This window comes from Canis lupus, chromosome 28 (genome assembly GCF_003254725.2).
Source record: "Canis lupus dingo isolate Sandy chromosome 28, ASM325472v2, whole genome shotgun sequence".
Taxonomy (NCBI): Eukaryota; Metazoa; Chordata; class Mammalia; order Carnivora; family Canidae; genus Canis; species Canis lupus.
Genome location: NC_064270.1, coordinates 23,485,284 through 23,513,254, shown reverse-complemented (window position 1 = coordinate 23,513,254; position 27,971 = coordinate 23,485,284). Strand labels below are relative to the sequence as shown.

The 27,971-nt window shown below is 44.7% G+C and overlaps 1 protein-coding gene and 1 long non-coding RNA gene across 5 annotated transcripts in view; one reads left to right on the top strand and one right to left on the bottom strand.

Annotated features, from left to right (window-relative positions):
* The first annotated feature begins 801 nt into the window (after positions 1-801).
* The window catches only part of GPAM (glycerol-3-phosphate acyltransferase, mitochondrial), a 62,258-nt gene continuing 35,088 nt past the window's right edge, over positions 802-27,971 (top strand). The window contains exons 1-2 of one of the 4 annotated variants that reach the window (XM_025467196.3): positions 26,437-26,592; positions 26,882-26,960. The gene's annotated coding sequence lies outside the window, so the exon portion shown is untranslated. Of the gene's footprint in view, positions 976-26,436; positions 26,593-26,720; positions 26,850-26,881; positions 26,961-27,164; positions 27,303-27,971 lie in introns of those variants that run through there. The other 3 variants (XM_025467198.3, XM_025467195.3, XM_025467199.3) reach the window with 3 other exon arrangements.
* Positions 10,646-27,232, bottom strand: LOC112672339 (uncharacterized). Its single transcript, XR_003144210.3, has 3 exons — positions 27,091-27,232; positions 13,941-14,035; positions 10,646-10,917 (listed from the first exon to the last, which is right to left on the bottom strand). It is a non-coding gene; the product is annotated as an uncharacterized LOC112672339 (long non-coding RNA).

Genomic DNA, 27,971 nt, shown 5'->3' with positions numbered 1-27,971 from the left:
TTCTGCTGATGGCTGTTATTCGCCTAACAAAGGGGTTCTGAGATTCCTTCATAGAAGAGTTCTACTGTATCAATACCATTATCCATTCTCAGGCCTGTTTAGCTGCCAACGCCCACCCTCCTCATGATGCTCCTGTGGCATCATCTCACTGACAGTGTGAGGGGGAGAGTGATTGGGAAGGATGAGGGATATAGAGAAGTTAAAGTCACTGCCAAGGAAGGACCCAAGGAAAGGCATGTAAAGCATCTCCAACATGTGAGAACAAGTCACTAGGGTCTCCATGACTTCTTCAGGGTCGCAGTCAATAAGTTGTTCATCTGGTGCCAAATACACTCACCCCTACTCCCCTACCCTCTCACGACCCAGCGCTGCTCAGCCCCACTCAGGCTTGGTTTCTTAGGAGCAGTGAGAGCTCTCTTGGCATCATGGAAGCATCCAGACTGGGAGCTGAGTGCCCCCACGTGATTTCTCAGGATACTTAGCTGCAGCCCCTGGGTCAGGCTCCTCTACTGAGAATGAGGCTCCTGAGCTCAAAGCTTCACTCCTAAGTCAGAAAATCCCCACCAGGCAAAGCCAAGAAGACACCACTTGCAGCATCATTAAATTATAACGAGGCCTGAAACTCACTCCAGAAGCCTGGGTCTGTTTGTCCTTGCGGTCGGAAGGAAGCAGGTGATTGGCTGGCCGAGCTCGGCCTAGCAGGCCTTATCTCTGGCTGGTTATTATTTGATTAAAGAGGCTTCCTCCTCCTGTGGTGTTTCAAAACTGTGCTGGGAGAGGTTTGCTGCTGCCTGGGGAGTTTTTCTGAGGTTACTCCCGAGCACCCAAAGTCCTTCGGTCTGCAGCCATACAGACACCCAGAGAAGCTACAGACAGGCAGAGTCTATTTTCTGATGAGTCTTCATCAGCTTTGCTAATCAGCTGGTTGAAAATAATCCCTCAAACACTACAGAGTCAAGGATACAGGTATTACAGGTAACTTTTTTTTTTTTTTGCGGGGGGAGGTCTAATTTCCTAGAATGTCATGATATTTGAAATGGGGGGTAGGGTGGAGCTTTGGGCCCCAGAGTGGAAAACAGGAGAGGCAGAGAAAGTGGAAAAAGAAAGTGCAAGAAAAAAAGACTCAGAATCTTGGAATTCTACAGAAAGGCAAAGCCAAGATGTGAGTTATTTGCAGCTGGAAAGAGGTGTGAGCATGATTGCATCACTGGCATTTGAGTGTTTTGTTCCCTATGAAGTCCTTCCTGGAGGTCTGTCCCCTCCATTGGCATGTCTGTCATCGTCTCCCACTGAACCCCAAAGTTCTGATAGGATTTGGGGCACCATATGAGGAATTCAGTTGCCTTAGCTTGAAACTTATCCGATCTGATCTGCAAATAGGACACGGCCTTTGAAGGTCCTGCTGGGTGACCCCAATCCTTGTGCTGTTGACCACAGAGAAAAGAGTGGGGCCGAGCACTGCATTTATGAGAATTTGTCTCCACTTTGTCAGAGATCTCTGTGTGAAGTACACTGTTCTCATCCCCACCAAGCTCCCAGCTCAGCAGTGTTTTCTGCACTTGGGCTGGTTGGATGGAGGACAAGTCAGAGAACTTCCTCGCTACAGATGCAAACTGAGCTCCATGTGGTGGCGGCAGGGATTGAACCACTTGGAATGAGGACAGAACTGTCCTCTCTAATTGTGAGGTTTGGCTGGACATAGTCAAGAGGGGAGGATATGATGCAAAATAAGAAAAACATCATTTTATTTTAGCATTAAGTGGAAAAAGAGGCTTTTAGAGTAAGTTGGTATTAAAACTGGGTTTTCCCTCTGCGTTTTTCTAATTTTTTTTATTTTTTTTTATTTTTTTTATTTATTTTTTTTCTAATTTTTTTTTAAAAAAGATTTTATTTTATTTCAGAAAGAGCAGAATGTGAGAGAGCACGAGCAGGAGAGGGGGATGGTGCAGAGGGAGAGGGAGAAGCAGAATCCCTGCTGAGCAGGGAGCCTGATGCCAAACTCGATCCCAGGACCCTGAGATCATGACCTGAGCTGAAGGGAGACGGGTCACCGACTAAACCACCCAGGCGCCCCTTCCTGTGCATTTTAGATTACTGTGTTTCCTCTCTCTAGTCACAGCAGTTGTTTTAACTTCCAAATGTTTCCATCCAGGCTGTTCTAATTTTGAACTCTTTGTACCCGGGTTGTGCTTTGTTGGTCTCGGTGGGATGTAATCGTCACCTTGCCCTGCAAAGCTTCTCCACAGGGTGGTGGGAGGACCCTTCTTCTTGTTGGTGACTCTGTGGCCCCCGGGGAATTATCTCTGCTGGGGACACATTGGATTTCCTGAGACTCTTCAGAGCAATGGTCTGAGTTGCTGATCACAGTAAATCCTGCTTCCCCCTCATAATTTTAAGGGAAATAACAAGAGGGAAGAAAAGCCCAGGGCAGCAGATTGTACCCCCGGGGCCAGATTCTTTCCTGCTCTCTTGGGAGAACTTCTTCCATTTACCATAGTCTGGGTCCTGCTCACCTCTCCGTCCTTCTCCCTCACCGTTCTCCATCCCTGTCCCACCACACAGACGCTCGTTCTTCACACCCACCCCTGCTCCCTGCTCTGGCCAAGTCAACATATTAGTTGCATCTTTGAGTAAAGCCTCTTGCTCTGGAGCGGGGTTAGGGCCCCTTGCACCTCATTGGATCCTAATTGTATTGCCTTAAGATGTCTTGTGTCCTTATCCATTGGCTCCCCTACACTTGGAGCTCTGTGGAGCAATGGGTCTTGCTTCCAGCTGGGCCCCCAAGGCCTAGTGGCATGTGACACCCAGTAAACTCTTACTGGTAATAGCAGGTAACACCGATGGAGTGTTTTCTCCCTGTCTGGCCCTGTTCCAACTGCTTTACACTTATTAACTCAATCCTCACAACAAGTCTGTGAGGTGAGTGTCAGCCCATTTAACGGACAAGGGGGCTATATCAAGAAACAAGTTCAGCTAGGAAATGGTGGACTTCAGAGCCCATGTTTCCCCTCCTGTGCTGCCCGCCAATCTGGTGCTGAGTGAGTCCATGAAAACCCAATGAGTGATATCAGGGTAATGAGCAGAACACTAGGCAACTCTCCCATCTGCTCTGTTGACCTGTTTGCCCAGCTGAGCGGATTGCACATGAACCACAGCGCAGGTTGTGAGCAAGGCTTTGAGGACATGGTAGCTAAGTGGGCACAGCCCCTGACCTGAGTGGGTTCTAATTTTAAGTTATGTCCTCTCTGTCAGGATCTGCTTTCCCTCTCAGCCTCTTGCCTACCTTTGTAGCCAGGTTTAACCACTTATGAGCTCCAAATCAACAATTTGGTCCAGCCTTGAAGGAAGAACTTAAGGAAACGATCATTCGCTGGATGCTCAGATTTGATTAGGGGCTGTACTAAGGGCTCTCTCTGCCCGATCTCATTCATCCTGCTTCTGGGGGAGAGGGGGAGCGGTTAGCATCATCCTGTATCTTAGAGGAACCAACTAAGGCTAAGAGAATTAACTAGCCCAAGCTGGTAAGTGTGAAAGTCAAGACTCAATTTCTGATGTATCTAGCCTCAAAGCCAGAACCCTCCCCACATACCAGGGGGTTTCACAAACACTTAGCTTTGGGCTCACTGCCGTCTGGTGATGAGTCCCCCCTGAAATTCCTGTTGGGCAGATATTCCTGTTCCACTGTCTAACTTCCCAGTTGCTGAGTGGGGATCTCCTCACTGCTGTGTGTGGTCCTCCCCATCATCTTCCCTGCCTAGACCACAATCTAGCATGGGGCTTGACAAGGCCAGGGACTGGTTTGGGGGCATCTGGTTCTAGAGCCTCATAGCCAAAAAAGCCTAAGCCAAGGCCCCCTGGCCTAAGGGAATCTACAAAGTCTGAAAACCTGTGTTAGAAGAGTCGTAAGCCATTGAAGGGCCGGGGGGGCAGGATCATTCAGATCCACTGCCGAATTTTGCTTTTTTCCCCACTTGTTATTTACATTGTTTAAGCTCTAGTTTCCATCATCTGGAAATGGGTATAATACATCTCTCGTGGGGTTACTTTGCAAATAGAGCTTCTGTTCTCACTGAGTGTGCATGTGTGCCTGCCATGTGTGAGACCCTGGGATACAGTGGAGAATCAGGCAGAGGAAACTCCCTTCCCTTTAGAAGTTACAGTCAAATTGGAGGCAATAGGGACTTTTTAAAAAGTCACACAAATAACTAGGCCATTCTTGTTAGTGGTGAGAAAAAAGAACAAAAGACCTAATTTGGATGGAGGTGGAGAGCTAGACAGGAAAGACTTCTCTGATGAATCAATTGTATAGAAGCACCTAACATGTCCCCTGAACCAGAATGCAGTAGGTACTCAGTATGTGTAACCCTGGCCAACCACCTGCAGCTCTCTGGGACTCAGAGGCTGTGAGTATAAAGTGTAGCATATGGACTGGATGATTCCCTTTTTTTTTTTTTTTAAAGATTTTATTTATTTATTCATGAGAGACAGAGAGAGAGACAGACAGAGACAGAGACAGAGACACAGGGAGAGGGAGAAGCAGGCTCCATGCAGGGAGCCCGATGTGGGATCCCGGGTCTCCAAGATCACGCCCTGGGCCAAAGGCAAGCGCTCAACCGCTCAGCCACCCAGGGATCCCCTGGACTGGATGATTCCTAAGGCTGAGTTTCCAATCTCTGGTATTTAAAATTCCCTTGATCCACAGCAAGATAGAGTCAGAGTAAAGGAGAATCCCCTACTTCCTGTCCAGTGCTCTTCTACCCAGTTGTCTCCATGGATGGAGAAAGTCTGAAATCCAAAATCAAGGAAGCCAGGAGGAAGACTTGGGTGATTCTGTCTCCTGGAAGCCTCTTTCTCTAGCACCTCCTTCCACTCCCCAGCTGGAGGCCAGCATCCTCACTCCCCATCCTCGATCCTCCTAGACGGAAATCTCTAAGCCCCTTCCTAGGGACAGAAACAAGTTCTCCATGTCCTTGTCCTCCAGATTCCTACATGTCCAGCTTGAATGATTCACTGGCCTGAGGCAATCCTCTCTGGTGAAATTCCAAGCACAGAGCTGCAAGTTGAGGATTTGGGGATGTGTGCATCATCTTCCTTGACTGCCCATGAGTGCTCCCAAGACTACCCCCTCCCCCACCCACTCAGTCCCCCCACCCCACCCTGCCCCGGGAGCACCATGTTCCTTTTGCACTGCACACAGTGTCTTTTGTGAGCTCTCTGGCCAGGGATTTAGTGACAGCCCTTGTGAAGAGCTGGTTAGCATTTTTTCCAGACAAAGCCAGAAGCTCTGAGAGGTGATGGAAAGGCTAAGCTTGCCAAGCGAGATGAAAGGAAATGATTAGTTTCAGGCTCCTGAAAGAATGGTCTTCAATCCTCTCCCACCTTCCCCATGGGGGATCCTGTCCCCTCGACCTCCAGGGGCATATCAACTCTCTACCTCCTCTTCCTTACCTGGGGCCTCACTCTTGCCTTCAGCTGCCCGTTAGCCAATCCCTACCTACTGCTTGCTGGCCAGGATGCATAGTAAAGACCTCCCAGGGACATCAGAGTTTTAGCCAGTGATGCCTAAGGGAGCAATGATGGCAGAGAGACAGGCTATAGGATTGAAACTTCACACAACTGTCTTCACATGAAATCAGGGTTTGAAAACCTTTATTTGGTAGGGGAGTCAAAGAGGACTGGATGGATATTGAGAAAGGCACAAAAATGCTGTGCAATAATACATCATGCCAAGAGCATTTCCAAAGAGACTTTGAATAGCAAGTTGAACCCTGAGGCAAATGCTCCCCAAAGGGTCATAAAAGGAAAGTGGCAGGATATTTGCAATGGAAAGCATACCCTCACCATTCAGTTCCCAGAACTTGAAGTCTTGCTAATCTTACAAGGTGAAGCTGGGTTCTCCAGTCATGAACAGAATTTCAGCTGTGTAATGGGGCTCTAAGTTAGCAGGCCGAGCCAGTGCTAATGAAGATGCTCCATCATTCCTGAGCTCTCAAGCAACAGGGGGCCAGGAGCCCTCTCCCCACCCCATCCTCTCCTAGCCTCATGCACTTGCTTAGTGAGCTTTACATTTGGCCTCCAACCTGCCCTACGGGTTTGGCAGGAAGTCTAGCTGAGGTTGGCTCTGTGCATTGAGAGCCTTGACCTCTTGCCAGAAATCAAGTTGGCTAAAAAAATCTACCCAAAACGAGTTTTAAGAGAAAGCAACATCCATTTCCCCATGAGCTGGACTTTCTCTGCAGGGAGGAGTGGTTGCTGTGGAACTTACCTTGGGGCTGCTCGCTAACAATGTGGATGATGTTTGCTTTGTGTGGATTCCAAATTAAGAGTGCCTATGAGGAGCAAGGGCCTGGGAAAATGCAAAATCTTGGGACTGAAAGCTCTTCTTCAACTCGGCAATGGGAAAACCAAGGGCATCAAGCAGCAGGCAGGAGGCTGGCGGCTCCACACCCCAGCCCTGCTTCTGCCCAGGCAGCTCAGGGACACGGGAGAGTTGCTGAGCCTTCACTCAGCGGTCCCCTGGCAACTCCCTGGGGCAGTAGCAGTCTTAACCCCCATCGCACTCCCCTTGGGGCTCATTTTAATTATCTTGTGGGATGATGCTCAGGGTGAGCCTGTTGGGTAGGATGGAGGTGAGGCTCCCTATCCACTGCACTAGCCAGAAACAGCATGCATGATTCAGATCATAGAAAATGTGCCCTCTAATCGCCAATCGTGAGGTCGTATAGGTTCATGAAGCAGGACTGTGTGTTCCTGGTGCTTCGCCATTGGTCTTTCGAATGCCCTCTCCCTACACTGCCACCTCTGCCCCCCAACTAATTAGTTCTGTGACTCAGGCAACAAGGCACAGCCACTGCTCTTAAGGAACTCAAGCAGAGTGGAAAAGGTGGGTAATTAGACAAGCAGTTTAGGGTAGCATTACCACGTGTAGAGAGCCACCATAAAGCAGAGTGGCTTATTCTCAGGGCAACTTTTATCCTTCCACCTCTACTCCTCCCTCCTCTCCGTCCTTGCCCTGGAATGCCCCCTCTGTTCAAGCTGGGTCTCAAATGTAATTTTTCTCCCAGCAACTCCAGCGGCTACTACCAGTACCCACATTCCAGACTGCAGATGAGTGCTGGTCTATGATGTTTTTCTAATCCATGGGCATTTAAGAGCTAAGGAGAAAGTAGCCAACCTTTAGTACTATGTATTTAGCTGGAGGAACTTCCCTTCCTTCTGAGAGTCTATCCCTCCTGTTTGTTGGGATGTCAAAGCATTCTTTCTTTTATGAGATGATGGCATTTGTAGATTATCAATTTGTGTTGTGTTTAATTTTAATGTTATGACCAAGAAGAATAAAAAAGTCCACATCCATTGTTTAGTGATAGCTAAACACCCATGATACTCAAGGTCTGGGAAGCACTGCCTAACAAACTGCTTGTCACCAAGGTTAAAACCTACATCCAAACCCAAGTGGGAACCCCTGGGGTATCTTTCTTAATGTCTGTTTCTCAGTCTGTAGCAGACTGGTGGAGCTGATGTATTCAAATTCTACCCACCTCCCAAAGACACTTAGCTGGCCGTGGAGGCCAAATCCTTAAATAGACACTGCTGTTTTCTTGGCATCTCAAGCTGCTGTATGTTTAATACCTTGAGTATCCAATTTCTGGGCCAAACTCATGAAAATCTAAAGGGGAATTATCTGTCTCAGAAAGTAGTTGCAATGGAAATAAAAGCGATTCGTACTCAGCGTTATCAGGATGTTTAATTTTTCATTGAAATTGCAAGATAAAAGTTGATCTTCAGAGTTGTGTTAACCCAGATCTCCATCTCCCACTGAGATGCAGCTTAGAAACTGCTGGAAAAGATGCCCGTACCTTGGCCGGGAATAGCCTTTTAGGGGGTTTCCATCCATCTGCTGAGGTTAGGAAATCTTGGGGTCAAAGGATCTCATCTAGTTAAATTAAATCCCATACTGCATTTGGTTATCCCACCTTTTAGATATGGTAGAGGGCATCAGAAGTCCCCAAGAAGCTTGACGGATAGAAGAAAATGCCCATCAGTCAAGCCAAATCTCAATACTATATGTGGTAAAGTCCAAGTTCTTGGGCTCTAGTTGAATGTTTCTGTGTTGAAGGTTATTTAAGGGGCACCTGGGTGGCACAGCCAGTTGGACAATGACTCTTGGTTTTGGCTCAGCTCATAATCTCAGGGTTGTGAGATTGAGCCCCATGTTGGGCTCTGCACTGAACACCGAGTCTCCTTGAGATTCTCTCTCCCTCTTCCTCTACCCCTTCTGCTTGTGCTCTCTCTCTCTCTAAAATAAATAAATAAATCTTTTAAAATGGGTTATTTAAAATAAATGATTCATGCTAGGTTTAGATAATTTAGCTGTAAGGAAGATTTTCCTTTACCATTCCGCAATGTTGGTTTTGGTCTGTGATGGCCAATACAAAAGGAGACTCTCATGCTTGGACTGAGTGCTTCTTGAGGTCAAGGATGTACCTTGTGCATGATATTGGTGAACACACTTTTCTTCCTATCTCTCTTCTAGGACCTAACCCATCTCTTGGCATGTAAGATGCCAAAAAATTGTTGCTGGTGATAACAATAATGCAAATAACTAGTATCTTTTGGAGAGAATCAGTTTCTGGCAATTTCTACCTTGACCTGATACCACCACTTAATCATTCATATTTTAACTTGCCTATTTAATTATTAGAAGAAAATTATTTTTTAAAGATTTTATTTATTCATGAGAGACCAGAGAAAGAGAGAGGCTGAGACACAGGCAGAGGGAGAAGCGGGGTCCATCCATGGAGCCCGACGTGGTACTCGATCCTGGGTCTCCAGGATCACACCCTGGGCTGAAGGTGGCACTAAACCACTGAGCCACCGGGGCTGCCCCTAGAAGAAAATTCTTTCCTTGACTTGATAATTATGTTTTGGTTTGCAACACTAAGAAAAAGAAAAAGTGGGGGTGTGCAACTGGTAGGCAACAAAGGCTTCTAGTGAGCACTCTGTGTTCCAAGCGTTGGTCCCTAGTTTTCTGGAATCTGCCCTGGCTGCTTATTCAGGCAGGGTATGATCCAGACTGGGGGGCAATAGGCTTGGTCCACTTGAACTTACATAATTGTATTTGGTTTGCCTGGGCTATTTGGCCAGCACATTCTTTTCCACTGAACTCATCCCTCTTGTAGCAGGCAGCCTCTGGCTGGTCAGCAGCTTGAGGTCTGGCAAGAACAATGTAGAAAGCTTAAGCATGTTTCTCATCACAGATTTGCCATCAATCAATTATATGGCCCTGGGCAAGTCATCTATCTGTCACGGTCATGGTTTCTTCATCTGTAAAACATGTTGGAATAGATCAGGATTTCCCACCTTGGCACTATTGACATTATGGGCCAGATAATTTTTTTGTTGTGGGGCTGGCTGTCCTGTGCATTGTAGGATGCTTAGCAGCAAACTGGCTTCTATCCACTGGGTGCCAGTAGTATTCTTCTTCTATTTTGTAACAACTGAAAGTATCTGAAGACATTTCCAAATGTCTCCCTGGGGGCAAAATCATCCCCAGTTGAGAACTATTAGATCAGATTATACTTATCTCAGTTTGAGAAACCACACTGAGTTGTTAATCCATCCTGTTTTATTGAACACCTACTATATACTAGGCACTATATTAAGTTTTGTAGCCTAAATATTTTTTACAGACACTCCATAAAGTAAGTGCTACTACTTCATGAAAATCTGAGTAAGAACTAGAATGGTGTCTATGCAGGCATGGAGATAGAATAAAAAAAAGAGAGAATCTCTCTTTGTATTCTTACTAACCTCATCTATAAAACATCAACCTTGTATACTGTTGTCAAGACCTAATGCTTACTGTATATAAAAGGCCTTAGATCATAATAGACATTCAATAATTAAGCTCATTTTCTTTTCTTCCCCACCCCTGAGAGAATCAGATCTGCCTGAATTGTTAACTTCATCAGCCTTGCTCTGCCATCTCTAAGAATCTACCCTTCTTATACCACATGCCCGCTCCCTGATTCCTGGTCAGGCCAATACTGATATGTCTTCTTAAAAATCTCCAACTGTCCCTTTGCCTTTCTCTTTCTCTGTCTGTCATGAATAAATAAATAAAATCTTTAAGAAAAAAAAAAGAACTCCAACTGTTTGTTTAAAGGAGAGCCCCCCATCCCAATCTCTTCTATTACCAGATTGTTTATTTGGTCCATTTTGAAGGAGTTGCCTTTCTCTAGCGAAGATAAAGATTCTCCAGATCTGGAGAATCACCAGAGATTTGCAGAGGCCATTGTTTCATGTTCACTTCTGCATGGTGACAATAAGGAACTGAGGAAGGGGGAGCTCATGCTCTGTGACTTATCAGCGTTGCTTTTCCTCTCCTGTCAGATTCTGACCAGGGGCTAGGGCAACATGAAGAAAATGAAGTTCTTGGGGGAAAAAAATAGGTTCAGGCTCAAATCCCAGCTCTGTCACTTATTCTTTGTCTCACTTTGGGACATTTATGTTACTACTCTGAACCTCAGCTGTTGTATCTGAGAAGTCTGCAATCACTAGGGTCTCTCTGAGAATGAAATGCTAGAATACATGGATGAAATGAATGAATGAAATGTTAGAATATATAGTGCAATCCTAGTAAATATTAAGTGCTCAATAGAAATCCACTTTTATTAATACCTATCGACCTAAATAATAACTATAAACAATAATAAATATGACAGGTATTAGATAACAAAAAGATGGACTAGACTGGGTGAAAAGATATGTATGAGATTGACTTGTTCTGTTGGTAATGAGAAAACAGGCTCAGACAGGGGAAGGGAAGGGCACCCAGGTTAATGGCAGAGCTGGGGCAGATCTTGCATCTGTAGGTTCTCCTTCACATGATGAGTCTTCCATGCTAGGGCTGCTTTCCTGTGTTAAAGAAACAAAATATTCAATGACACTTGTAAACATGGTATGGCAGATGCTTTAGGACTCTCACCAGAGCACAGGGACCACCATGATGGGGTTTTTACAGTGAGGAACACAGATTGGACTCAACTCCACATACAGCCTGGGCAAGGAGCAGGGTAGCAGTGAGCAGATGGAAAAGTACTAAGAGGAAACAGCAAGGTTGGGGTGGGGGTGGGGGGACTCTGGCTAAACTGACCTAACAGGATTCTTCACTGAAGACAGGCTGGGGTGGTCAGACAACACCTGTGGGATGGTGGAGGCCGAGGAGCCTGATCAGATATGGGAGGTTGGGGACCTGGTGAAACTGATTTAGCAGCCTTCTCGCTAAAACTGGATTTTACAAAGAGGGGCACTGATGGGCTTAGGAGAAGATTCAGGAGAACTAACTAAAGTTTGAATTTTTGTCACTTGCCCAAACATTTAAAGCCCAAGTTTGGAAAATTGCATACAAATTGAGGAAAATGTGCCTATTGGTTTAAGCACCACGTGCTGTTTCCACAGGCACTCTTTCTTCAGGGTAAGAGAGAAATGAATATTTGTCTAATGGGTTTCTGATGACCTAGGATTTCCTGAGAGAAAAGCCGAGCAGGAGAGGAGGCCTAGCCCCCCAGGGCACCCCAGCCACACTAGCCTGTCCTGATGCACAGCCAAGCGCTATAAAAACGACTGCCTTTGTCCTTCTACCTCCCACCTTCTCAAAGCTCAGCCCTTACCGTCTAGCCCAGGCCCAAGGGACTGGTGAGTTGATCTTTTGCTTTAATGCTGATATTCAGTCTCAAGAGCTCCTATGAATGACCATAAGCACAAATAGTGTGCCCCTTCCCAATGGGCTGGCTCAGAGCTGTGATTCATATCGAATCTTTCATCTCTTGCCAATAACTCATAAGCTTGCTTGAGAAGGAAAGACCGAAGGTTTTAGGCTCACTATTGAAAGAGGAAGAATTTTAAGAGTGGCTTGCTACACTTGGTCCTTCAATGTTGACTCTTTGGAGCTTGCTTGCAATGGGAGGTTATGTGGTTCTGTTCAGATGCTGGCATCATGTATACTTCCCATGATGCGAAATCAGGTGTAATTACACTGTGAATGGAACCTTGGTAAAAATGGAATAGCTTAATTGAATTAAACTCTACTGTACTTGTAGATGATGGCCATAATTCAGTCAATAAGTTGAATCAGTAGAGTCCTGTTTCCTACCAGGACCCTGTCTTCTATTCCACCTTTTTTTTCTTTTAACTAAGTTAAAACTTAACTGAAAATGGCCGTCTTTCTTATCTGAAAGGGGCTCACCATGCACAGAGCACATATTTTAATTTTTTCTTTTATTCCCCTCTTTTGTTTAACCCCCTTCTGCCATAGCATATATCAAATAATGATTTAAAGAACAGGTCTGAGACTATGGCCCTTAGGCCAAATCCTGTCTACCACTTGTTTTGTAAATAAAGTTTTATGGGCACACAGAGCATCCATTTGTTTATGTATGGTCTATGCCTGTTCTCATACTGCTTCAGAGTTGCATAGTTGTGACAAGGACCATATAGCCCCCAAAGGTTTAAATGTTTACTAGCTGGCCCTTTATAGAAAAAGTGCGCTGACTCCCGATTTAGTGTATGTGTTGGAGTCAAACATGCCTAAATTCAAATCAGATCTTGGTTACTTGCTAGCTTGTAACAAGCTAGCTTTGACGTTGGAAAAGTGGCATGACCTCTCTGAAACCTAATCTGTACCATGGGGATAATAGAGAAATACCTACCTTGGAGGGTTGGTGTGAGAATTCAGTGAGATAGTATTTGTAAAAACTACAACCCTGTGCCTGGCACAGAGCAAATGCTAATCCTATGCATTCATTCCTTTAGTTCACAAATGTATATCTAGTGGTTTCTCTGTTTTAAGCTGGCAGGACGGGAGAGAGGGGTGGCCATGACAGTGATTGACATAGAAGCTCCCTGCTCTCATTATGCTTACATTCTAACAGGGAAGATGGGCAATATAAAGAAAACAAATCAAAGATTGTTATCAGATAGTGACACGTGCTATAAATAAAATAAAATAGGATAGCACAGAAGAAAGTGATGAGGCAGGGAACAGGAAGTTGCTAAATAAGCTAAGACCTAAACATAAGACTGAGTCATGTGCATATCCAGAAAAGGAATGTTCCTAACAGCAGAGACAAATAAGAAATCCCTGAGCCAAGGATGAGCTTGGGATGGTTCAAGAAGAGGGGTGGCCTTGGGGACTAGAGCTGTGATGGAGAGGAGGATAGCAGATGTCCACAGTGGTAACAGCATGTCAACACTTTTGGGCCTTGGGAAGATTTTAGAGGCAGAGGTGCAATCTGAGACCATAATGGAGCAGAAATGAGGTCCTTGGCCTCATTCTCTGACCTTTGTTGTAAATATATTATTCTTCCTCTTTGGTCTCTGGCATTTGTCGCTGTTGGAAACTGGAGATGAGGAGGGGCCTAAGGAGCCCAGGTCAAAGTGGAAGCTTTTGGTTGTGGCAAGCCCATCCCACCACCTGGCTGATCCCAGCCACCTCACTTGGGCTTTTCTCCTCACAGTACCCCTGACTCACCCAAAAGATCTTTTGGCTGATGCCATTACCTCTTTGAAATCTTTCTTATCAGGAGCCTTTAATGCTTCTCCAGGCAGAGCACTTAAGGTGAAAACCAGTTAATGTAATCTTAAAACACTCTAATAAATTTCCAGCAACATAAGACAACCAGATAATCATTTTGTCCCTAGGGTCTCTCAGAATTCACAGCCCAGTTCTCATAATTAGCATTTCTTTTGTGTCTGAATCATTGAACAGGCGTGAAGAGCCCCAGTGATAATATTTTGCCTGTTGGAGGTTTTAAAGAAAGCCATAGATATAATCAGTTATTCAAACTGCCTCTAGAGTTGCTAATAACAGCCACGCAGTTTCAAAGCCCTGCTGCATACTTAGCTTACTTAAATACAAAGTCTACCTTTAGTTTACCTACCTTTATCCATTTTGGAAGACTCCTCCTCTTCTTCATTCTTCTTCTTCATCTTCTTCATCATCATCAAAATCCTTTATTGGAAAGTACTTGCCTGGCTAATAGTAATTAATACTTCCTTTACAATGTGCAAATGTGTATTTCTGTCTCATCTTGCTTTAGATATTGTTAAAAGAACAAGATCCCAAATGCGGCTGTCTTCCAAGCCATGCTTTCAAACACTGCTTCTTAATCTGGGGTCCATGAATGACCTCTGGGGGGTGGGGGTGATGAACCCCCTGAAACTAAATGCACACTTTTACATGTACTTTCCCCCCCCCTCAGGAGAGAGTCTAGAATTTCATCAGATTCTCAAAGTGTTCCCCTGACTCCAAGAAATTAGGAACTACTGCTTTCAAGATTTTAGTGACATAATCCATAGTGTAGTCATTGAAGGAAAACTCTATTTGTAATTGGAAAAGAGAGGTTGTTGGGGTTGGAGCTGGGGAAGCCTGGGATTCTGAACTACCACACTGATTGATTATGAACCTGGATCAAATGAAGCCTCCTGGACTAGACATTTCCCAAGAAACTCTTATGATAATTGCAAACATTATATTTTGCTTGCTATACAACAGACACTGTCCATTAATGCCTTACATATTTTAACTCTTAATCTTCACAACTCCCATATGAAGCAGATACTATTACTAGTTTTGTTGTATAGATGAGGAAAATGAGACATAGAGAGATTAAAACCATAGATTTAGTTTGTATTTAATATTCCAAGATCCTTCATGGTTCTGGGTCATGTAGTTTGTCAAGCTGTAGTTGGTAGTTGAGAATAATTACCATTTCAGATGTGTCTGAATGGTAGTCATGTTGTAATCTTCAAGCACATGCCTAATTAATAATAGGATTCCTGTACGTGCCACTTCTGGTTTTGTGAATAAGAGCAGATTGCAGGTCATGTGCAGAGGAGAGGCAGCTACTACTCTTTTAATTAGGATTTGTCTAAGCATCACTGTGTTTATAAAATGGGGTTACTAACTATGTAGATAATTTTATTGTTATTATCACTACTAAAAAATTCAGGTCATGTACCTAAGGCATGCCATGACCCTATAGAGCTTTAAGTTGACTAAGCCTTATCTCTGGGAGGTTAAAATTTCATTCATTCCAGGATTTGATTAATTTATGGGGCTTTAGATATAATTCATCTGTTACCTAGATTATATTTTTCAACAATTAATGATCAGGTGACCTAGAATTTATGGACTATCTTCTAAAAACATTATTTATAATTAAGGTAGAGAAAACCAACATTGTGAATATTAAGGGTTTGTTTAAACCCTTCTGTGACCTATAGTGGTTCTTAGTAATTCTACAATTCATGGATGCATGCTAAATCTACATATGTGTGCCAGTGATTTATGGAGGTAAAGTAGGAACACTGGACCAGAACCAACAGCCTTTGGAAAAAGTAACTATAAAATAATTTGATAAAGGGGAAAGCTGTTTAGCCATATCCTAACAGAATTGGAGGTACAGAGGAATGGGTGAGGTGTAAGTCACCCTGAGTGAAGGGTCAAACTCATTGACCTGTGCAATCATCGGTATAACCAAATGGGGCTACCAGAGGGATTGTACCTTGTGACTCTGGATTATGGAAAGCCTATTAAACAATTTCTTACTTTCATGTTGGAGATCATCCTTGTAATCCATTTCAAATATTTTATGGAATAATATGATGACGACCATCAGGAAAGATTTGGTAAAAATCACGGCTAATCATTAATACTATGCTTGTTCCAGTTTTGCTTTATAGCAGGTTATTTAGAAAATTGAAAACTGTGTTGATAACAATCTTTGTAAACCTTTCATTTGGGGAAATCTGTAAGTTAAAAGCTAAAGACAGTTTAAGGAGTATGTTTAGAACATCCAAGAGAATACATTTTCTAAAAGAAAATCTTGGAGCTTCTATGTCTCCAAAAGTAATATGACTAGATGTCTTTAAAAGTATTCTAAAGCTTACTTTGATCTCATTAGAATTCAATGTAGTTCTGCTTCTCTTTGTCCTCTTCATGAAAACTTTTTTCCTTTTAGACAAAAACTGATTCTAAGGAGGAAATAAAAGTAAGTCTATCTCCAGCCACGTCTAGCTATCAAGTATTTTCAAATTCCTTCCTTCAAGTGTCCTGGGCACATGTGTGTTTGCCTCCCAGCCTCTGCTTTGCCTTGTTCTCAATTGCAGATACTCATCCATGGAAGACCATCACCCATTGTGTTACTGGGCACCACTGGAGAACTGGGACCCTATTCTCCTTGGTATTTATGTTGTTCCCTCTCCTCGGACCCAGGGAGTGGGAGTGGGAGTGGGGGGGTGGGGAGCATCAGTAATCTGCTTCCTACTTCTCTGCCAAGCTGGATACATGCTTCTCAAGACCCATGGAGTCCTGAGCCCCTAAAACTCTATGGTTCATGTATTGCTCCTTGAATGCTTCCACTCTTAAAGTTATACTTGTCTGTGACTATTAATAATTATAATAGCCACTTACACTCTCCTTTATTAAATAATTTATCCCATCTTAGACACTCAACAAACATCTGGAACATCTATTTTGTGCAAGACATTGTTAGGTACTAGGAAATAAAGAAGGAAATGAGAGAGGTCAAGAATTTAAGAGGGACAGGTAGATGTTAAATGACTAGTTTTATAGTGGAGTCTTTAATTATAATTATGATAGGTCCCATGGGGAAGAAGCACATGACAAGGGGTCTGACAGTCTGAGATCCATGAAGATTGTCATGAGGAGGTGGGAACTGAGCTGTGTTATGAGGCATGAACTGTAGAGAAAAAAGGGGGTTGTGGTGGGGGCCACTGCCAGCAGAGGAAGCAGTATGTGCAAGAGAAGAGCAGAGCCATCTTTTGTAAGGAAATGAAAGCAAGCCAGTGTGGACAAAGTCAGACAGAAAGAGCAAGTGGGAGGAGATGAGGGTGGTAAGGCTGGCAAGTGTTAGCTGGGCCAGGGCTTAGAGGCCATGTTGAAGAATTTTTCTTAAAGTCTCTGTCCTAAAAGTCCAAAGCCTCTGTCCTTAAACTGCAAGAACAATAGAAAGGATTTTAATCACTCGTAGTGGGGATCAGGCGGAGAAATGCAGTGTTTGAAATGCTCGGTGTTGCACACTCTGGCTGATGTGTGGGATGTTTGGGAAAGTGGTGGGTGGGAAGCTGACGACCAAGCAGGAGTCTTGGTAGTAAGTTTTGTGCTTCCCAGGGAACATGGTGATGGCCTGCATTAGGATAGTGCAGGTAGAGAGGAGGCAAATGGATGATGGGTTTAAAGCTATTTAGAAGGTTAAATTGCTAGAAGTTGGTGTTGGATTGGATGCAGGAAGAGGTTAAGAATGACTCCTAGGTTCCTGGTGTGCTGGGAGAGTAGGGAATAAGAATAAAGGAGGGCCTTGAGCCAAAAAAAGTTGCCAAGAAAAAGCACCTAGGTAGGGAGAAAGAAATCCAGGAGAGCATGGGGTTGTGAAAGCCAAGGGAAGGCCTTGCTCCTTCCACTAGAATTTGAAGTTGCTCAGCAACCCCTCAGTATCTGATAATCTGACATCAGGTTGTGTAATAGTAGACGGGCTCTGGATAAGTCTGGGCACTCACAATCTAGTCCACATTCAGATCCTTCTTCCGGAAGACAAGATGCCTTGTTTCCAGGTAGCATCTCAACTCCAGAAACCACCTTTGACAATACCTTTCAGGAGCCAACAGTGATTTTCAGACAAGTGACCCTAAGCAATATGTAGGAACAAAACTATATGTCTTCAGAAATGCAAACTTTTATGATGTCCTATAGGATAGTCTGGCTTGTCAGAAGCTCCAAAATATTTTCATTCCAGATTGGGAATTTTGTTTTATTCATCCCAACCAGAAGTTTCACTGAGGTTGTTCTGAAGGTCATTAGGGTTGTTCATAAATATTTATCTTGTTTGTGGCACATAGTAGGATTATATTTCTTCAGCCACTTGCTTTATATAAGGCTTTAACTAATGCAATGGGAACACAAGCAATGTATGGATTAAGAGCCATTGCATGGTTTATACTCTGTTCTTGGCCTCAGCAAAAAAGGAAGTCTGTATCAACAAGGAGCCTCCATCAGTGACTTTTATGAGCAGAGCTTCTATAATAAGCTGTAGTTTACATGTAGCATAGGTAAAAAAAATAAACTTTGTAATCTTAAGGCTCTGAAACATTTGTTACTGAATCATAACCTAGCCCATCCTGACTGATACAGAGACACCCTTTCTAGAACAAAGTAACCCTAAGAGTTCATATGAGTTCCAGAGACTTGATGACAAATTCTTTGCCAGGATTTAAGCTCAGAGAATTTGGATCTCTCTTTTCTCTCCAAAAGTCTCTGCAAAAGGAGACTACTAACACTCATAATAATAGCTACTATTTAGTAAATCTTAACCATGTGGCAGGTGCTATGCTAATTATCTTGCACACATTATTCCATATAATCTCAAAATAACCCAAAAAGGTAGTGGACATGACCAAATCCACTTTGAAAATGAGAGGCTCAGTGAAGTTAAATATCTTGCCCAGGGTCACACAGCTGGTGAATGGCAGAACCAAGATTGGAACCCAGGATGCCTGGCCCCAAAGTCCTTGCAGAGTTCTCAGACATTCTGCTAGAAGGAATCAGGGTTGGTTCACTGATGTCCTCACTCAGCTCAGTTCTTAAGCCAACCCCATCTGAGTATCTTATCTTTATAGAGTGGGATTTAACGTTACAATATGCTTTTCAGACCTGGGACCTGTCCTCTCTAACTACCAGGCTCTCATCTAAGCTGGCTGAAAATGTATGTTATGTGTTTGTTCTCCAGAATCAAATAGATCTGAATTCAAATTGAGGTTCTTCCAGGTACTGGATTCACCTAACCTTTCCACATGCCTCGGTTTCTCCATTTGAAAAATGAGGGTAATAATTATTCCTGGCTCATGGGGCTGTGAGGAAGATGGGAACCTTGTTTTTCTGTTTGCTCTCAGATCCATTCTTCATCCTTCTCTGCTCTACTTTATGTCTGGGAGAGGAGTGGTTCCTGCAAACTCATTCCTTAAGCTTCTTTACAGTTTGCTTCAACCAATAGGAGGGGCTTTCAGGTGGAGGGAGGGCAGAAAGTGTCCCTCCCTTTGCCAGATGGCACCTCCAGCAGTGGCAGCTCTGTGATTTTGGGTCCTCCTAAGCAGCCCCTCTCTCCTTGGTCCCAGATGTTGCTGGCTCCCAGTTCTGTTAATATCTTACTTCGTTGCTCCAGTCCTAGAGTCCTGATCTGTTGTTGCTAATCTCTGGGCTGCCTCACAGTCCCCTTTTGCTCTTTTAGCTCTCCCAAGACCTTTCTAAGAAGTTTAGGAAAATCACACTTCCGGTGGTCCAGCACAGGCTCTTTTCCAGATTGTGTCATGGCTGATACAGAGGATTGCTGGAGATAATGCCTATGGATTCCTTAGAGTAGTGCTTGGCACATAAAAAGTGCCCAACCAATGGTACCTTACAAAATGTGCTTTCCTCTTACCTAGATTCTTTGCAGCCAGTTTGCCCCAGGCAGGCCCCAGCCTGCATCACAGCTCCTGAGTCATGGCCTCTTCCTTCCACGTTGGCCAGGTCCACAAACCCAGGATTCTGTTTGGATTCATCCTTCTAAGGGGCCTGTGAATTCCTCCATGATATTTTAAACACATCTCACAATGTTATTTTTAGTTTTCAAAAGTTCTTACTATGACTTAAAAAGCCCTGCTTTATCTGGCCCTTCTGGCCTTCCAACACCTCCCCCTGCCACTTTCTCACTTGTCCAACTCCTGCCCACACTGCTCACTTGTGTATGCCAGCTCTGTCTTCCCACAGGGCTTTGGCACACGTAGTCCCCCCTTCTTGGAAAGCTCTTCTCTGGGCTCTTATCAGATGAGGTCCTTTTTTTTTTTTTTTTTTCCAGAAAAACCAATGTTTATTTATTTATTTATTTATTTTTTATTTTTTATTTTTGAAAACCAATGTTTTATTTCTAAAGCTACCTAGCGGGTGCCAATGGCAGGTCACCTGCCACACACGCACCAGGTTGTCGGTGTAGCCAGCAAACAGAGTCTGGCCATCAGCAGACCAGGCCAGAGAGGTACACTGGGGTGGCTCTGCCTTGCGGCTGGTACTGATAACTTCTTGCTTTAGTTCATCTACAATGATCTTGCCTTCCAAGTCCCAGATCTTGATGCTGGGGCCCGTGGCAGCACATAGCCAGTATCGGTTAGGACCACAGCCTTGGGGTTGCTGCCCCTTCGGCAGAGAGGCCCTCCCTGACCACCTTCTTTAATGCTGGTCACCTCTTTTGTCCTCTGTGACAGAGGCTGTTTGGTTCTTCATTGTCCTTTCCATAACTTGTTTCCCTCCCAACCTGCCAGAGGCCATTAGACTATTAACCTCACAAGGGCAGGTTCTACGTGTGACCTCCCTAGATCTTCATCTTGTATCCTCAGTGACTAAAAAGACTGGCACAAAAGGGGCTCTCAGTACGTTATGAAAGAAAGAATTTTGAAATAATTTCCTGTTGCGGATCCGTAGAAGTCCAATAGTGATCATTTTGGGGATTCCCCTCTTCTCCCTTATCCTGGCACTTGGGTAGTGCTGACAGCCTGACAGCCAGTTTCCTTCACGATTGTTCCATGCCCAGGCCCCAAGTGGTAGGTGAAGCTCCCTTCTCTCTACAACACATTTGGCTACTGGGATCTTCACTGAGGCTCTCAAGAATCTAGACTTCCAATCCTTTGGGTCCTCCCATAGTGACCCTCCTTCTGCAGACTGGCCACCTCCATGGCCTTGCATGAAGCAATCTTATATGGAATCCAGGACCAGCACCCTCAACATTTAGCCCCTTCTCAGTGCTTGGGCCATGCTGGTCCCTGTCCCCTTCTCAGACAATCTCTTCTCACACAGCCCAGCTTGATTCTACAAGACAAACAAAAGACCCATTCAGGTTTTGTCTTCTTGGTTACCAACCCAATCAATAGTTTTTCATTTTTTGACTTTCAGTAATAAAAAGGCAGTGAATTGCAATTACTCAGCCTCCCTTAAAAGCTTGGGGAATCTTGAGACCTAAACCAAAGAGCCTGGCTACACTCCTGGGAGAAAGGGAAAAAAATACCTTCCATTTCTTAGGAATGAACTAACAGCTATAAAATCAATCAATCAATCAAACCAAACCTCGATTTACGAGCTAATTTCTTAATTACCCTGCTCCACGAGTTATCTGATCCAGTGCCCCAGATCCCTTCTGGAACTGATGCACAGCTAATGGCTGAAAGACAGTCCAGAACCCCACCTAGTTCCTGCTGGCCTGCCTTCTTGGGGGTAGGAGGCAGGGGACTGAGTATTATCAGGTAGCCCATCCTGTAGGAGATGGCAAGGCAGTTCTCCCAGAAGCCTGCCTGCATCCTGTTTAGATTATTGGAATTTATTTATAGCTTCATTACTAATAAATCAGTTTCGAGTAGAATTGAAGTCCTTATTCTGCCACAAATGTCATAAAAATGAGTCAGAGGTGTTCCATTCTCTTCTGGCCTAACGTACTTTCTAAATGACATGCTCTAAGGCCACTTTCATTGCCATAAACCCCAGCAAGATACACTGGTAGGGATTACTTCATAGCTCCTTTTTTTTTCTTTTCTCCCTACATATTTGAGTCTTTCTAGTGGCTAGAATTGTGCTCAAGATTAAACATGAGTCAGGAATGCACTTGCGTGTGAGTAACAGACAAGATTTACGGGATTAAACCAATAGAGATTTAACAAAACTCCAGTGATGTGTGGCTGGTGGTGTTGGGTTTGTCACAGAACAAATGGGGAATATAGTGAAAAAGAAGTAGTGTCAGCTGCCTGTTCCCTTTTACTAAGAAAGAAAACCTTCTCTGGAAATCCTTGATTTGATTTTCTCTTAGGTCACATTGCCCAGAACTGAGTCACATGACCATCTTGTCTATAGTTTGTCTTGTTTTTGAAACATATATATATGTTATATTTTATTATATATATTTCATATATATATGGTAAAGAATTCTAGATTGACAGTTTTTTGAGTATTTTAAAGATGCTGCTTCCCTGACTTCTTGTTTGCAAATTTCTGATGAGAAATCTGCTGTCATTTTATCTTCCTTCCTTTGCATAATGATGTATCTTTTTCTCTCTGCTTTTAAGATTTTCATTTTATCACTGGTTCTAAGCAATTTAATTATGATGTTCCTTGGTATAGTGCTCTTCATATTTCTATTAGGAGTTTGTTGAGCTTCTTGGATTTGTGAGTTTATAGTTTTTATCAAATTTGGGAAGTTTTCAGCTACTATTTCTTCAACTTTTTTTTTCCTGTCCTCCCTTGACTCCTCCTCATTCCCATATTTCTCCTGTCCTTCAGGGACTCCAGTTATCTGTATGTTAAGCTCATTGATACCCTATTTGTGTATATTTTAAGGCTTTTTATTCCCTGTATTTCATTTTGGATAGTTTCTACTGCAATGTTTTCAGGTTCTTTAACCTCTTTTTTTTTTTTTTTTTCCCCCAGTAATGTCTAATCTGCTCTTCATCCCAAAGACATGTAGTGGTGTGTGTGCTAAAAATCCCAGACAATGTTTTTATGATTCCTAGGTATTTGCTTTGGGGCTTTTCAAAGATTTTCCATATTTCTACTTCCTTGGCCATATAGAATGCGGTTATTATTATTTTTTAGTGTCCTATGCTACTAATTCTATAATTTCTGTGACTCCATTGATTTAGTTTTCTTTTTATTTATTTATTTAGTATGTTTTTATTGGAGTTTGATTTCCCAACATATAGCAAAATACCCAGTGCTCATCCTGTCAAGTGCCCCCCCGCCCCCAGGGCCCATCACTCAGTTATTTTTCTTTTTAAAAATTTGAGAGAGATGGAGAGAGAGAGAGAGAGAGAGAATGGAGGGGGGAGGGGCAGAGAGAGAGGGACAAGCAGACTCCCTGCTGAGCCAGGATCCCATTGTGGGGTTCCATCCCAGGACTCCTGGGATCACGACCTGACCCAAAGGCAGGGGCTTAATTGACTGAGCCACCCAGGGACCCCTCTAAGACTGTTTCAATTGATTGATTTTTCTCCTTATATGGACCATTTTTTCCTACTTTTTTTTTTTTTGTATGCCTGATCATTTTTGATTAGATGCCAGACATTGTGCATTTTACCTTGTTGGATACTGGATATTTCTGATTTCCTATAAGTACTGTTGTGCTCTGTTTTGGGACACTTTGTTCTTGGAAACAGTTCAATCCTTTTGGGGCAGGCTTTTAAGATTTGTTTGGTAGGACCAGAGTAGCATTTACTCTGTCACTGTTTTTACCTCACTACTGAGACAAGACCTATTGAGCCATGAATTTTTTTAAAAGATTTTATTTATTTATTCATGAGAGAGAGAGAGAGAGAGAGAGGCAGAGACACAGGCAGAGAGAGAAGGAGGCTCGATGCAGGAAGCCCGACGTGGGACTCGATCCCGGGTCTCCAGGATCACGCCCTGGGCTGAAGGCAGTGCTAAACCACCGAGCCACCTGGGCTGCCCATAAGCCATGAATTATGAGGTTTCTGATCTGGGTCCCAGGCTCAGGTCCTCTTCCTTGTCCTGTATGATCACTGGGTATCTCTCCACTCTGATTTGTGGGAACAGAAACAATTCCCTGCCCTGTGCAAGCTTTGGTGATTGTTCTCTCTATCTAGGTGGCTCTTACTCTGGGGTAGCTTACACTCACGTGCTAAACAGTTGGAAGACTGGAGCAAGATCTTCTGTGGGTCTCCAGAGCTCCCCATTTCACCGTATAGTTCTCTTCTCTCCAGCACTCTACTCCCGGCTCCCACTGTCTCAGCTTTCCCGATCTCCCAGTTCTATCTCCTCAACTAAAGGAGACTGTCTAGGTCTTCCTGGCTTCCCTTCTCTGTACTGCTACCTGGCAGCTCTCTTAGGCAGTAAGCAGAGGTAGTCAGAGTGCTCACTGCATGCATCTGCTCTCCCTTATTGACCACTGTTCTGCACTGCTGCTTAATTAATTAATTAATTAATTAAGTTGTTTTAGTAGGAGAGTAAATTTAGTCAATGTTGCTCCATCCTGGCTGGCCAGACTGGATTATATAAATTATTATTGTTCTGTTGATAAAACATATTGTTATGACAACTGTTTTTAAAAACAATTCTCATTATGTAACCTGAAATACTTGTACTGCAATCCACATCTCCTACAAGTACAGGATATTCTTGTGCAATGGGTGTTACAGAAGAGTTGCCTACAAATAAACTCTGTGTAAATTAATCTGATTTTCCCCTCTGGATTCCATTTTCATTCCTGCAATGCTCTCTGTACTTAATTTCTCATCACTTTCTCTTTAGTAGTGACTTCAAACCCTGAGACTGTCCTCTGTTTTCTCCTCTCCTTGTTTCTTTCTCTTTTTGGTCAGGGACCAGTAGTCTTTTTTTTTTTTTAAGATTTTATTTATTTATTCATACACACACACACACACACACACACACACAGAGAGAGAGAGGCAGAGACACAGGCAGAGGGAGAAGCAGGCTCCAAGCAGGGAGCCCGATGTGGAACTCGATCCTGGGTCTCCAGGATCGTGCCCTGGGCTGAAGGCAGCGCTAAACCGCTGAGCCACCTGGGCTGCCCAGGGACCAGTAATCTATACACGAAATGTCATGATGTTTTGGGACTAGAATTCATCGTATTCTCATCAATACAGTCCTTGAGTACTTAGGTGTGTGCTTGGAGTTAAGGGGTATGTTGGGTTGAATAAAGGCAGGGTCTTTGGCTTTAAGCAGCTCAATCTTTTTTTTTTTTTAATTCTCCTACAGTTTGGATTGGTTTAAAAGGATATCTCTCCATTTTGAGATGGATTTAGGAATAGAAGCAGAAAGTTCAAGAAAAGGAATTCTTGTTTTTCTTCTTGCTCCACAGCTTCAACAGTATTTATTGAGTGTTTGCAATAACAAAGTGTTGTTGTTATTACCTAAGAGACTGAGACAAATTACTGACATTGATAAATTCATAATCTTTTGGAAGAACGACACATATTGATAAAGACCGAAGGTGTGGCACCACAGTAAATCTGAGATTTCACAGAAGGGTGTGATTACTGAGGGCTGGAGAGATGAGGGAAGGCTTGGAGATCTAGTTCAGGGAAGAACTATAGAATTTAGGAAAAAGCGGTGTGACCATGAGAGTATGGAAGCCCATGGCTTGACTAGGGACTAGAGAGGTTGAAGTGGGAGCTCCTCCTGGAAAACAGTGGGGAAAATAGAGCTCTACCAGTGGAGGCCTTGTGTGCCAGGCTCAGGCATTTGGACTGTGGAGAGCTCTGGATGGTGTTTGATGGGAGGACATGGAAGATGTGTTTCCAAGAGCCCGTTAGGGTTAATGTGCACAGAGGAGGTGAGGACTGGTGGCAGAGTGTGAGAGCAGGGATTTATACCGTCTTAATTATGTCTGTATTCCCATGTGTTGGTTCAAACTTAATGCTTGTTGCTAAGGTGCGTGTAAAAGGTTGTCTTTTGCTTTCCAAATTGCTAATATTCTTCATAACCATCGGCCTCGCCAACGGCATGACAAATACCGTGAAAGCACTTCTTCGTGCCGCAGGAAGAACTAAAGGTTGGCCAATTTAGACTCCGGCTCTTTCAAAGCCTTATTTCTTTTTCATCTCATTTTATTCCATTGCTTGAGTCCATTCCACTGTGACTCAGCCACTGTCCCAGAAATTACACAACCGGGTCGTTCCCAAACCCCACCTCCCCCAAGCCTGACGACTTGGGTATACGCTTCGAAACCTCACGAAGAGTGAAGTAAGTCCATCGGAGAACGACAAACATGATATGGTCTCATTCATTTGGGGAATTAAGTAATAGTTAAGGGGAATAAAGGGGAAAGGAGAGAAAATGAGTGGGAAATATCAGAGAGGGAGACAGAACATGAGAGGCTCCTAACTCTGGGAAACGAACAAGGGGTGGTGGAAGGGAGGTGGGGTGACTGGGTGACGGGCACTGAGGGGGGCACCTGATGGGATGAGCACTGGGTGTTACGCTCTATGTTGGCAATTTGAACTCCAATAAAATATAATTTAAAAAAAAAAAAGAGACCTCACGAAGGCTGACCGCACAGGCCTACGGGACCCCCAGAGGCCCGGCGAGGGCTGCCGGCAGGGCCGCGGCAGGTGCAGACCTCCAGCTGGGCAGAAGGGATACAATGTAGCCCTCGGCGCACGTGCACCAGCGCGCAGGCGCGCGCCACACGCTCACGTGACTCAGCGCCTAGGCGGAGTGAGCGTCGGGTTAGGCGCCCCCGCCGCAGCCTTGGCCCCGCCGGGCCCCTGCGCGCACGCTCGGCGCCGTCGGCACGCGGAGCCCGGGCGCCCCCCGCCCCCCCGCCCCCCCGCCCGGGGCCGGCCGCGCTCACTCGCGGGCGCCCGTTGCGTCATCCCGCCGCGACGTTGCAGCAGCGCCGGCGGAGGCTTGAAGTGCCGGCAGCCGCGGGAGCCCGAGCCGGAGCGGGCGGAGCCGACGGGCGTGCCCGCGAGGACCAGCGCGGCTGCGGGAGGCTGCTGGGGCCCGGGGCGCCGCGACAGGTGCGTCGTCGCCCTCCCCGCAGCTCCAGGGGCCCCTCTGACAAGTGGGCCCGGCTCGTGCCGCCCGGGGGTCGGGGGCCTGGGCTGCGGCGGGCGCCCCTGGGGCGGAGGGAGGCTCCCGGGGATGGAGCAGCCTGCGCGCCGGAGAAAGTCGTGGGGGCTCGGGCAGCCCCAGGACCCAGGACGGGGGGCGGGGGGCCGCGCGCCGTGTAAGGCGCATTGTGAGTACCGTCCAGCCCTCCCAGCAACTCCAGGAGGTAAGAGCTGTCATCTTGTGCCCATTTTCCAGATGGGGAAACCAAGGCATAGAAGTTACCCAACTTGTTCAAAGTCACACATGTGATCAGCAGTGGGGGATTCGAACTCGGGTATGTTGTGCTTCAGAGCTGACCCTCCTCTCTCTTTCTCTCTCTGTTCTTTTCAAAACCCAGAGCGGGTTCCTCCCCCGCCCCCCCCCCCCCCCCAGGGTCTGGCGCCCCCAGATTCTGTTTTACTGACCTTGGATAAACGCCGTAGGGAGGGAGGAGCGTAGCGTGACTTCCTATTGGCACAAGACTCCTTCTCCCCCCCAACTACTCTCCCATCCCTGGGGCCAGCAGCGACTTTTCTGGGGCGGCAGTGGGGCTCCCCCTGTTGTAGCCACGTCCTGCATCCTGCAAGTGAAACTAATAGCTGCTTTTTTTCAGAAGCGTGAAAGCTTTCTGGGCCAGGTGCGTAGCTTTACTGTTCTCTCATCTGGCCAATTACGCTAGGTTGATGCGTGACATTGTTAAGGACGTACCGGGTGGTTGGTTGTGGCGAGGATACTAGTTACCGCAGCAAACCCATCTGGGGAGTGACACTGTTACCCTGGACGTGACCTCTCAGAGTTTTAAGGGAATAATTTAAGGACTGGTGAGAAATAGCCGAGAGTTTAGGCAATTTGAGAATTCTGTTAGGGAGTTTTTGTATTTTAGGTTAATCTCTGTTTTCTTTGGCAGCTCACTGTTCATCAACATTTTCCCTTAGGGTACGAAAAGGCTTATTGAAAAGGGGGAAAGCTTTTAAATCAGGTTATTTCAAGACAGTGTTGGTTTTGACTTAGAGCCCTGTAGGTGTATTAAAAGTGCAAATATTGCATTTAAGGCAAAACAAGAAAACTGGCTGCTTAATTCAAGCGGGAAACTTGAGAGTATGTAAGACCAAAAATTCCCAGCACATAATTTTAAAAAAGTACTTGTGTGCATACACATAACTTTTATTTAATTAAATAAGCACATGCCTTCATCCTTCCAGAATTCTTGGTCACCTACCTGAAATAAGCTGTTATTTACCCTTGCACATTCATGGCTATTTTTTTTTTTTCAGGAAGTCGAAGGATACAAATGTTGATTTAAAAA